The 13,745-nt window shown below is 38.7% G+C and overlaps 1 protein-coding gene across 1 annotated transcript in view; it reads right to left on the reverse strand.

Moving 5' to 3' along the window:
• Nucleotides 1–13,745, reverse strand: part of PIWIL2 (piwi like RNA-mediated gene silencing 2) — a 62,604-nt gene that overhangs the window by 14,843 nt on the left and 34,016 nt on the right. The gene's annotated exons all lie outside the window — the stretch shown is intronic.

Genomic DNA, 13,745 nt, shown 5'->3' on the forward strand with positions numbered 1-13,745 from the left:
AGAGGAACTGCCTTGGACTCCAGAGTTTCTGTCTTCTACAGCCTTAAACCCTGCTAGTTTTTACAGCTGGAAGTGATGGAGACTTATCTTCCGGGCCCCGGAACCCTGGACTGATGGGTCTGGGAATCCTTGCTCCTGAAATACCCCTCTGAATTTTATCTACCACACATGGGTGTGGGACCAGCCAGTTCCAGGTCTCCACCCCATCACCAGCCTGGATGCAATTTCTTCTTTAATTCCGTAGTTGTAAGACTTCCATTGAGCTTGTTTTGTGATCGTTCTGAATGATGGTTATTCTACAGTTTAGCTGTAATTCTGATTTGGTTATGCAAGGAGTCAAGTTGTGTTTACCTACACCACCATCTTGACCAGAAGCTCCATGTTTTTAGTATATTCACAAAAGTATGGACCTATCAAAACTATTTAATTCCATAATATTTTCATCATGCCTAGAAGAACCCACTACCCAATAGGAGTAACTCCACATTCCTGCCCATGTCCTCATTCTCTGAAAACCAGTAATCAATCTCTTTTTTGTTTCAATGGACTTGCCTACTCTGGATATCTCATAGAAATGGAACAATATAAATGTGGCTTTTTAGGTTTAGAATTTCTATCACTGAGCATATTACCAAGGTTTCTTCCTCATTGTAAGATAGCTTTTCTTGGTACAGAATTCTTGATTCTACCTTCCTTACATCATTTTTAATATGGCATTCCACTGCTTTCTGGCTTCCATAATTTCTAATGAGAGAAGTCAGCTCATCTTATTGAAGATGCCTTGAACACAGTAAGTGGCTTTTTCTTGGTGCTTTCAGAATGCCCTCTTGGTCTTCCAGCAGTTTTACTGGGATGTGTCTAGGTAGGGATATCTTTAGGTTTTCTTACCTAGTGTTCGTTGGGCTTCTTAGATGACTTGGTTATTGTTTTTCTTCAAGTTTGGGAATTGCAGGCTATTATTTCTTCCAACACTCTTTACCCCCATACTTTCTCTTTACTCACCTTCTGGGAATCACATGATTTTTACAATGGTATCCCACAGATCTTTGTCTCTATTCATTTTTCTTTTCTTTTTTTCTTGCTTTTTCATATACTGGATAAGCTCATTTGATCTATCTTCAAGTTTACTCATTATTTCTTCTGCCTAATCAAATCTCTGTAAAGCCCCTGTAGTGAAATTTTCATTTACTCTATTTCTTGCAATTCCAGGAATTTCTACACAATTCTTTTAAAAGTTTTTAAAAATTATCCTTACTGATACATAATTCATACACTATATGCCAATTTAAAGTGCAAAATCCAATATCTTTTAGTATATTCACTAATATGTACACCCAAACCACAGTCTATTTTATAACTTTTCAATGACCTCATAAAGAAACTCCATATTCATTAGCCATTACCTCCCTACTCGCCCTCCCAACTAACCCCTACCTTAGCCTCAAGCAACCATAATGTACTTTCTTTCCTCTGTATTCCGTTATGAATATTTGTTATAAATGAAATCACATACGTGATCTTTTGTGACTGGATTCTTTCTCTTAGTGGAACATTTTCAAGGTTAAAGTATTGCTTGCTATTTGTCTCACATGGTCTACACTCTTTTTTCTTCCTTAAAAATTTTTTTTTTTACTATTTTCTCTTCCTCATTGGGTAGTTGTATACTCTTTTATTACTCTTATACTGGCTACCCCAGAAACTACAACACAAAACTTTAGCGTATCAAAGTGTAATATTAATTGGTACTTTCACTTTTACTCAACAATTCAAGGAACTAAAAGCACTGAAATTTCAATGTAGTCCCATTTGTTTTTTTCTTTTATTTCCATTGCCCCAGAAGGTAAGTCAGAAAAAAATATTACTAACAGAAATGTTGTAAGATTTTTTGGTAAAGATTTTACTTATCTCTAGAGAGAAAGGGAAGGAGAGAGGGAGAGAAATATCAATGTCTGGTTGCCTCTCGTGCGTCCCCTGCTGGGAACTGGCCTGCAACCCAGGCATGTGCCCTGACTGGGAATGGAACCGCAGTTGTTTGGTTAACAGGCCCACGCTCAATTCCCTGAGCTACACCAGCCAGGGTGAAATGTCGTAAGATTTTACTGTTTTTTTCTAAGAGTTTTATGGTTTTGAGTTTTACATTTAAGTCTTTAACCCATTTAAACTTTATTTTTCTATACAGTGTAAGAAGGTGGTTTAATTTCATTTACTATATATAGTGTGCCCAATTTTCTCAACACCATTTATTGAATAGACTTCTTTACCCCACTGTCCCTGCCACCTTTGTCATATATTAATGGACTATATGGCTGTGCATTTATTTTTGGGCTTTCTATTCTTTTGCACTGACCCACAGACATTTTAATACCAGTACCATGCTGTTTTATTATAGTCTTGTAGTATAGTTTGGTATCAGGTAGCATGACATCTCTAAGTTTGTTTTTCAACATTGCTGTGGCTATTTGGGGTCTTTTGTGGTTCCACATACATTTTTGGATTATTTGTTGTAGTTGTGTGAAAAGATCATTATTTTGATAGGAAATGTAGTGAATCTATAGATTGCTTTGGGTAGTATAAACATTTTAATGATGCTAATTCTTCCTATCTATGAACACAGTATACACTACCATTTATTTGTATCTTCTTCAATTTCTTTTTTCAGTGTCATAATTTTCTCGGTACAGGTCTTTTACCTCCTTGGTTAAATTTATTTCTAGGTATTTTTTGATGCACTTGTAAATGAAATTCCTTTATTAGTTTCCCTTTCTGACAGTTCATTCTTGCTATATAAAAATGCAAATTATTCCTGTATATTTATTTTGTATCCTGCTACATTACTGAATTCATTTTCATTCTAGCAGTTTTCTGGTATAATCCTTAGGGTTCTCTATCTACAGTATCATGTCATGTTCAAATAATGACAATTTTACTTCTTCCTTTCCAATTCGGATGCCTATTATTTCTTCTTTTTGTCTGAATGCTGTGGCTAGGACTTCTCGTACTATGTTGAATAAGAGAGATGAAAGTGGACATTCCTGTCTTGTTCCTGATATTAAAGGAGACACTTTTAGTTTTCCCCAGTTGAGTATGATGTTAGCTGCTGGTTTGTCATGTATAACCTTTGTTATATTGAGGTATGTTCCCTCCAATCCCAATTTGATGGGTTTTTAAAAAAATCATAAATGGGTATCAGATTCTATCAAATGCTTTTCATGCATCTATTGAAATAGTAATATAACTTTTATCCTTTTGTTTAGATGGTGTACCATGTTAATTAATTTATGAATATTGTACCAACCTTGCATCCCAGGAATAAATCCCAGTTGGTCATGGTATATGGTCTTTTTAAGTATTGCTGAATTCAGTTTACAAATATTTTGTTGATGCCTTTTACATCTATGTTCATCAGGAATATTGGTCTGTAATTTTATTTTTTTTTTGAGGTATCTTTATCTGGTTTTGAAATTAGAATACTGCTGGCCTCATAAAATGAGCTTGGCATTTATTTTCCTTAAGCACTTTATAGCTATTTTTTAAAAATATTTTATTTATTTATCTTAGAGGGGAAGGGAAGGAGAGAGAGAGAGAGAGAAATATCAATGTATGCCTCTCGTGCGTCCCCCACCAGGAATCGGGAACTGGCCTGCAACCCAGGCATGTGCCCTGACTGGGAATCGAACCGCGATCGTGTGGTTCGCAGGCCCGCGCTCAACCACGGAGCTACAGCAGCCAGGGCTATAGCTATTATTTTATTATCCTGCTTATGCTGTTTCCTTTCACAAGTTAGCTATTATTCCATTTTTTTGGTCCTTTGATGGGAAATTCTTTTCTTTTCCTTTGATATATAAGGTCTTTACTTTCACCAGTTTTATATAAGTATACTCTTAAGTTTACTTTTATTTTTAATACATCCTGTTTGGGATTCGTTAAATTTTTTGTATCTGTGCCTTATATCTTCTATCACTATTGGGATATATATCTTCTTTACTATTGTCTTTTCAGATGTTTCCTCTCACACCCTCTCTAACCTCCCTATGGGATGCTTATTATGCATATATTATATTTTAACTTCACATCCTCCTGTCTGTTGCCCTATTATATTTTCTAACCTTTCATATTTCAATGCTTCGGTCTGATTTTCTTTTTCTTATCTTTTTAAAATTTTATTTATTTTTAGAGAAGAGAAGGGAAGGAGGCAGAGGGAGAAAAACATCTATATTTGGTTGCCTCTCATACACCCCCTACTGGGGACCTGGCTTGCAACCCAGGCATGTGCCCTAAACTGGGAATCGAACTGCCATCCCTTTGGTTTACAGTCCACTCAATCCACTGAGCCACACCAGCTAGGCTCAGTCTGATTTTCTTATGTACTTTTCACTTGGTTCACTACTTCAATTAAGTCTACACTACTGTTACCCATTTTTTAATGCAAGGAGTGGTGTTTCCCCAAAATTTGTATGTTGAAATCCTAACCCCTAGTTCCTTTGAATGTGACTGTATTTGGAGATGAAGGCTTTAAAGAAGTTACTAAACCCTGAATTGTGTGGGTCAGTTGTTTGGGTGCCACTCTGCAAAGCAAAAGGCTACTGATATGATTTCCAGTTAGGGCACATGCCTGAGCTATGGGCAGGTTCCCAGTTGGGGCATGTGCAAGGGGCAACCGATAAATGTTTCTCTCACACACAGAAGTTTCTCTCCCTCCCCCCTCTTCCTTTCCCTTTCCTTCTCTCTAAAAGAAATGAATAAAATCTTTTAAAATATTAAATAAAGAAGTTATTAAGCTTAAATGAGGTCATTGGGATGGGCCCTAACTAAATATAACAAGAAGAGATGAAGATACGGACACACAAAGGGTGAAGACCATGTACCAGAAAGAGAATACAGTATCTACAAGACAAGGACAAAGACCATTAGAGAATCCAAGCCTGCCAGCACCCTGATCTTGGACCTCCATCCTCTAGAACTGTGAGCAAATACATATTTGTGCTGTAAGCCACCCAGCTATGGTATGTTGTTATGGAAGCTCTAGCAACCTAATATACCCATCCATTGAGTGAATTTGTTTAGCATAATTTCCATTCTAGAAATTCCAATTGCTTTTTAAATAGTTTCTAATTCTTTTCTAAAGTTTCTAACGTTATCTTTTATCTCTTTGAACATATTCAGTGCACCTATTTTTAAATGTGTCTGCTCAATTCATTGAGTCTTCTGTGGATCCAGATCAATTATTTGTTTTTCTTGGTATTAGTGCCTTCATTTTCTCTCCATGTGTTATGAGTTATTATTTATTGATTACTAGACATTGTAGAAACAGTTCAATGCCTAGGATAATGTTAATTTTCCTTCAGAGAGTTTAATTGATTCTGGCAAGTGAGCAGTGAAATTAATAGCTCACCTAAACCCATACTTAAGGACTGATATAAATCACAGTTGGTCTACCAATAGTTTTTCTTTACTCCTGGTTTTTAGTTCTCTAGATTCACAGCCCAAAGAATGGGGAGTGTGCTCAGGACCACCACTGCTTTGGGGGCCCTGGTCTAAAAACTTTCAAACATCCTGCAAATCTTTTCAACTGCCTCTATGTTTCAGCTGCCTCTTCCATAATTAGCGTATGTCTAATATGCTAATGTCTAAGCTTTCTGTCTTTTTGTATCTTGGCTTTCTTATTCTTTTTTGCTTTATTACTCTTCAATTACACTTCATATTACCTGTCACATATATGTATATATACAAATGTATATATATATGCACACATAATGCATGTGTACATACATATGTGTATGTTTAATGTATTTCTTTTTAAATATTGCATGCCAAACATAGTATTTACAATCCTGTTAACAGAAATAATGTAGGGCTTAGAATGGTGTTCTTCACACAGAAAAGATTTAAGTTTCTTTGTTCCCAGTGTCTGGAGTTTTAATACTATGAAAAACTTGGGAACACTAGCACTCTGTGTTATCATATCTGATTTTATGGATTGAAGTACTTCTAAGATGCGCCACAGTCTACTTTAAGGGCTTATATACCTCTCAATCACCCTCAGATGAAGCACTCCTCAGGGAATACTTCTTGAATGTAAAAGGATCTCCAAAAATCTGTTCCTCCATTTAGGCAATAAGTACACTGCAAAACTGGTCAAAATCAACTTATTTATAACTACTGCTAGTCACCAAAAACTTTCAACAATCTGAAGAGCATTTATACAATAAAAAGGACTGCATCTCATAAGAACAATGATTTTGTTGTTTTACCTTGCTCTATGCACACTCCTCTTTCTCTGAAGTAGCTGTTATGCCTGCAGCTTCACTACCAACCATGTTGATATAAAAGTCATCTACCAGTCCCTAGAGGGGGCAGAACAAGTCCCAGACATTTAAAGAAGTCTTTGTGCAGCCATTACCTGGTTACTAAGCTAAAAAGGGGAGGTTTGGGTGGCTATGCACACTTTAGACTACAGAGATCACAGAATCAGGCCAAGAAACTCATCAAACAAGCAACAGTAACAGCAATCTCTGTGTTTGGAAATACCATTTGCAGAGTTGCCACATTATATTAAAAATAGCCATTCTTCAATAAAAATTTTTGAGACATACCAACAAATAAAGTATGGTCCATACACACGGAAAAAAATAGACAATAAAAACTGTCCTATATGTTGGGTTTTACTAGACAAGTGCTTTAAACCAACTATTGCAAATACTATCCAAAGACTGAAGAAAACCACATCTAAAGACCTTAAGGAAAGTAGAAGTGTCTCACCAAATAGACTATCAATAAAGAGATAAAAATAAGAAACAATCAAACAGAAACTGTGGTGTTGAACAGTATAACAACTACAATGAAAAAAATCACTAGAGAGGCTTAACAGCACATTTGATCAGGCAGAAGAAATAATTACAAACTATTAGATAGGTCAATTGAGTTTATCCAGTGTGAAAATAGAAAGGGAAAACAGAAGGAATAATATATAAATGAAGCCTCTGAGGCCTGTGAGACATTGTCAAGCATACCAACACAACAGGAGTCTAGTAGGAGAGAAAAGGGGGCAAAAGAAAAATGTGCACAAATGGTAGACTAACAATTCCCAAATCTGAAGAAAAAGTTAACTGCACATCCGAGAAGCCTAAGGAGCATGAAGTAGCATGACTCAAACTCGATCTGAAACATCAGCTCTTCCCTGGGTATCCAGTTTAGTGGCCAACCCTGCAGATTTTCAACTTTCTATCCTCCAAAAATGTTAGCTAAGTCCTTAAAATAAATCTGTTTATATACACATAATACCCTACTCCAGATCTCTGTTTCTCTGGAGAACCGTAATACAGAATTAGAACAAAGGAAGAGAGAGAGACTACAACTACACAAGGCCAGAGTTTTCTTATATTACTGAAATTAGATTGGTACTAATCTGAACAAGACTGTTACAAATTAAAAGGCAGAAAAAGTATTTGATAAAATCTAACACACTTTTAATATAAAAACACTCATCAAATTAGAAATTAGAAGGAAACAGGATAAAGGAATTTCATGGAAAACACACAGTTAATATACTAATTGGTGAAATACTTGAAACTGTCCCCTAAGATCAGGAAAAAGACAAGAATGCCTGTTTTCATCACTATTACTCAAACTTGTAATGGAAATTCTAGCCCAAGCAACTAAGAAAAAAGAAAGAAATGAAAGGCATCAAAATTGTAAAGAAAGAAGTATAACTACCTCTATATGCAGATAATGTAATGTAATTGTATTGTCCCAAAGAATTTTCAAATCCCAAAGAATTTTTTAAAGGGTAATAAATAAATTCAGAAAGTTGTAGGGTTCAGGGTTAACATGCTAAAACAAGTTGCATTCTTATATACCTGTAATGAACAATTTAAAAGTGTCATTAATAAAATAATTTCATTTATAATTATTGCATGCAAGAGAATCAAATACCTAGAAATAAATTTAACCAAGGTGGTAACATAATTTTACATGGAAACTATAAAGCACTGCTGAAAAATTAAGGTAGACCTAAATAAATGTAAAGATACCTTAGGGCCATTTATTGCAAGACTGAGTATTATGAAGATGGCAGTATTTGCAAAACTATTTACACATTCAATGAAAATCTTATCAAAATTCCATGGCTTTTTTTGCACAAATGGAAATACATATACTCAAATTCATATGGAATTCTAAGTGGCCCAAATAGCTAAAATAGTATCATAAAAGGAATTAAACTGGGAGAGCCACACTTCCCAATTTAAAAACTAACTAAAAAGAAACAGCAATCAAAATAGCATTTTACTGACATGAGGATGGACACCAGACCAATGGAATAGAATTTAGAGTTCGGAAATAAATTCGTACAGCAGGGATAAATGGTGATAGAAGGAGCCTTGACTTGGGGTGGTGAGCACACAATACAGTATACAGATGATATACTGTAGAGTTGTATACCCAAAACCTATGTAATTTTATTAACCGTCACTCCAATGAATTCAATTAAAAAAACAAAACAAAAGAAATCCAAACACCTACAGCCAACTGATTTTTAACAGGAAGGCCAATACCTTATCATGAAAAGAGAACACAGTCTCTTCAGCAAGAGTTTCTGAGACAAGCGGACAACTGTACACAAAAGAATAAAGTTGGACCTCTCCCTCACTTCACACGAAGTGAACCTCAAAATGGATCGATGACCTAAATATAAAAGCTAAAGCAGAAACTGTTAAAAGAAAATACAGGAGTAAATCTCAGTCAGATTTGGCAACAGATTCTTACATTTGACAACAAAAGCATAGGAACAAAATACGAAAAAAATGAAATGGACTTTGTCAAAATTTAAAACTTCTGTGCATCAAATAACATTACTGAGAAAGTGAAGACACCCTACAGAAAAGGCAAAAATATTTGTAAATCTTGTATCAAACAAGGGTTCTGTATCCAGAATGTTTTTTTAAAAACCCTCTTATAACTCAACAACAAAAAGACAAAAGCTCAATGAAAATGTAGGGAAAAGATCTGAAAAGACTTTTCCAAAGAGAATATACAAATGGACAATAAACATACAAACATCACTGGTCATTAAAGAAATGTAAGTTAATTTAAAAATGAAAAACAAGAAGTGTTAGTGAGCACGTGAATAAACTGGAACCCTCGCACATGGCTGTGAGGAATGTAAAACAGTGCAGCCACTGTGGAAACCAGTGTGGGAGTTTCTCAAAGTTAAACAGAGAGTTACCGTATGACCCATCAGTTTTACTCCTAGGTACATACCCGGAAGAACTGAAGATCGGTACTCTAACAAATACACAGAGAAGCACCTGCACAGCTGCAGTATAGTCAAAAGGTAGATCAGTTAAAATGTCCATTAACGATGAACGGATAAACACTGTGAAATACACTTACAACGGAATACTCTTCATCCATAAAAAGTAACAAAGTACTGATATATACAACTTAGATGAACCTTAAAAATATGCTCAATGAAAGAAGCCAAAAATGAATTCCGGCCAAGATGGAGGCATAGGTGGAAAACAACAAAATTTAAAAACAAAGTTTTAGTAACAAAAATGCAACCCAAACACAGAAAATCGAAATGTACAGAAGACAACAACAATGAACCATTCAGCCAGACCAGTAAGAGGGGACGGAGTCAGCAGCTGGTGGAGGGGGGTCGCCCAGGAAAAAGCTGCTGGACCAACGGGAACGCAGGCGGCGGTTGGCAGATCACAGGAGTGGGGTGGCAACAGGCAGACCCAGTGAGGGCGCAAGGTGGCTGGCTGACCGTGGTCACACATTCACGCGCAGATAAACCAGGTGAAAAAACAGGCAGTGAAGACAGACCACTCGGACCAGGGCCCCAGTGCAGGGAATTAAAGCCTAAAAGCACCAATTGAAAATACTTTCAAGGGTCGAGGTGCCAGGAGAGGCTCCTGGGCTCATAGAGAGTTTGTTGGAGAGACCCACAGGGTTCTGGGGGATGCATAGGCCCATACACCGGGGAACCAGCACCAGAGGGGCCCAATTTGCTTGCAGGAAGCAGCAGAGGGGACCGAAATCTGAGAGAGAGCGTGGAACAAGCGCCACTGCCCCTCTCTGACCCTGACCCCATATACAGTGTCACAACCCAGAGACTAGGTCTCCCTGCCCTGGTGAACACCTAGGGCTCCGCCCCTCATATGTAACAGGTGCGAAGGGACCAAGACATTATGACTCAAGAAGAACAGCTCAAAACCCCAGAGCCAATACTTCTGAATGACTAAGAGACAGCCAACCTATCAGATGCACAGTTCGAAACACTGGTGATCAGAATGCTCACAGAACTGGTTGATTTTAGTCACAAATTAGAGGAACATATGAAGGCTAAACTACTTGAAATGAAGGGAGATGTCCAGGAAACCAATAGCGATGGAAAAGAAACTGGGACTCAAATCAATGGAATGGACCAGAAGGAAGAACAAAACATCCAACCAGAAAGGAAGGAAGAAATGAGAATTCAAAAAAGTGAGGAGAGGCTCAGGAACCTCCAGGACATCTTTAAACATTCCAACATCCGAATTATAGGGGTACCAGAAGAGGAAGAGGAAGAGCAACAAGTGGAAAACTTATTTGAACAAATAATAAAGGATAACTTCCCCAAGCTGGCAAAGGCAATAGACTTCCAGGAAGTCCAGGAAGCTCAGAGAGTCCCAAAGAAGTTGGACCCAAGGAGGAACACACCAAGGCACATCATAATTACATTAGCCAAGATTAAAATGAAGGAGAGAATCCTAGAAGCAGCAAGAGATAAGGGGACAGATAATGTAGGACATTAACCTACAAAGGAGTTCCTATCAGACTGTCAGCTGATTTCTCAAAAGAGACCTTATAGGCAAGAAGGGGCTGGAAAGAAGTATTCCAAGTCATGAAATCCAAAGACCTACAGCCAAGATTGCTCTATCTAGCAAAGCTTTCATTTAGAATGGAAGGGCAGATAAAGTGCTTCTCAGATAAGGCCAAATTCAAGGAGTTCATCATCACCAAGCCCTTATTATATGAAATGTTAATGGGACTTGTCTAAGAAAAAGGTAAAAAATATGAACAGTGAAAGGACAGCAAACTCACAGTTATTAACAACCACACCTAAAACAAAAGCAAACTAAGAGGACAGCTAGATCAGGAGCAGAACCACAGAAATGGAGATCACATGGAGGGTTAGCAACAGGGGAGTGGGAGGAGGAGAAGGGGAGAGAAGGTACAGAGAATAAGTAGCATAGATGGGGGGAGGGCAAGAATAGTATGGGAAATACAGAATCTAAAGAACTTGTGACACATGAAAATAAACTAAAGGGGGGATGGTGGGAGAGGGATGTGCAGGGAGGAGGGGAATGAAGAATGAAGGGGGGGAAGTGGGACAACTGTAATGGCATAATCAATAAAATATATTTTTTTAAAAATCCAAAGACACAAGTTCACATATTTTATGATTATTTCTATAAAATATATCTGAAATCAGCAAATTCACAGAAACAGAAAGCAAAGTAGATGTTACCAGGAAGTAGGGGGGAGGGTGAATGGGGACTAATTACCCTGTCCCAGGATCAGAAAGTGGCTGAAACCAGCAAGCAACTCTCCTGGGGCACTTGCCTGAGGTGGCACCTGGCCCATGAGTGAGTGGACACTGAGGGCTGCAGCAATGTGGAAGTGGGCTGCATCTAGACATATATCTCCTGCACCCTCTCATGTGCAAAATACCAGTAAGAACTACTCTGTGTGCCCAGAGGAGAAACAAAGAATGCAGACGGCGTTCTCCGGGGCAGACTCCGGAGGAAAGGCCCTGCACAGAACTGGCAAGCTACACTGACCCTGGGGCTCCAGGGGCTACAAACAGCTCCCGAGTAAAAGAGACGCCTTTTGTGGGTGGGGCTTTGCATACCTGCTGGTAGATGCCACTGCACAAAATACTAAAAAAGGACTAAAAAAAAAGATATTTCACCAATTTAGCTCACCAAGTCCCATTTCTTCAGACCAAAAGACACACTTTCATTCTCAGAGTAACAGTTGGACGGAGAATTAGGACGGGCCACTGAAACACTTCATCTGGAATGGAGGCAAGAAAGGTGTGAGGGCTGGCTACCACAGTTTTTCACGTGTGCAGGCACACAACACACGAGGGGCAGCCCACCAGACAGGTTCTCCCCCGTCTGTGGGACCCAGGGAAGGGGCTGGGGTGGGGCAGATGCAGGTATCAGCACACTTTTCTCTGTTTTCCCCCACAGGAGTGTGACACTCTTTTTCCTACCTGGTGTAGTGGTTTTTGGATCAGGGCCAAAATTGCAGGTGCCAAAAGCTGGGTGTGTACTCCCCTGCCAGAGTGCCCATGGCCAAGCACCACTAACAGGGTGGCTCACACAATAGAAATATACTGTCCCATAGGCCTGGAGTCGAGAAGTCCAAAATCAAAGCACTGGCGGGACTGTTTTCTTCTGAGGCCTGTGAGAGTCTTTCCCATGATTCCTTGCTCCTGGTCACCTCCGGTGTTCCTTTATGACCCTGTGTCTTCACAATGCTTTTCCTCTACATGTATGTGTGTCTGTGTCCCCATCTCCTCTCTTCATAAGGACATAGTCACACTGGATTAGGGCCCACTCTAGTGACTTCATCTTAACTGGATCACCTGCAAAGGCCCTATTTCCAATAAGGTTACATTCACGAGTAGGGCTTCAACATCTTTTTGGAGCGGGGGGCACAGTTCAACCCATAACATAACCTTGAACTGTATTTTTACATCTTTATTTTAGAGTTCCTAGGGGCCTGACAGGGTAAATAAACTGCTTTCACCCTCTCTGGCAAAACTGAGGTTCACTGGCTCCTCCAAATGTTCAGCATATTGCATTAGTCAACAAACAGAATGCAGCAGGAGTGACACTGCATGACCTTCCAGGCTAAAGTATAAAAGGAGACATGACTTGCACCTGCTCTCTCAGTCTCCCGGAACACTCATGCACTGAACCCAGACGCCACGCTGTGAGGACGCCCAAGTGAGCAAATGTGGCAAGGCCGCATGGGAAGGAACTGGAGTCCACTGTGCCCCATCCAACCTCCTGTGAACACCACAGGTGCTCCCTGCATGTTGCTAAGTTTTAGAGTAATTTGTTACACCACCATCAATAACCAGAGTGTGCTCAAGTAAATTACAACCCAGAGGGAAAGACACATAATGATACAAGAAATTCATATAAGGCAGGATGGGCTGATCACTACACAGAATATAACCTAAGGGCTTTGGGAGAGGAACATAAAAATGTAAGACTGGCAGGGGCAAGGGCCCAGGGTGGCGGGGAGTAAAGGGGAAGGCTTCACAGAAGTAACTTTTGAGCATGGGCCTAAAAGACAGAACTTTGAAGGAAAGCAATAATGACAAGAAAAAGGAAGGTGTGGTGGAACTTGGTAGCAAAGTAACGTATCACAGGGACCTCCTTAGAGACAAAAATTCAACTTACTTCTACATAATTTACAATCAATCCTGAAACAATATCAAACTATTTGAAGGACACAATAAGAAACATTCACGCTAAAAGAAACAAGGAAGAGTTCTAGATACTGAGTTTAATCACATGAAATTATTAAATTTCTTTTTGATTAATCTTCATGCAAAGGACTAACTCTGACCCTAAGAAATGAAAGTTACTCACCAGTGCTTGCTTTGATGTACTGGCAAAGACAAAGCCTAGTATTCTGCTAGTTCATTTTTCCAGACCCTGTATCAGCTTAATGACAGC

This window comes from Sturnira hondurensis, unplaced genomic scaffold (assembly GCF_014824575.4).
Source record: "Sturnira hondurensis isolate 20B ecotype Veracruz unplaced genomic scaffold, ASM1482457v3 Scaffold0020119, whole genome shotgun sequence".
Classification (NCBI taxonomy): domain Eukaryota; kingdom Metazoa; phylum Chordata; class Mammalia; order Chiroptera; family Phyllostomidae; genus Sturnira; species Sturnira hondurensis.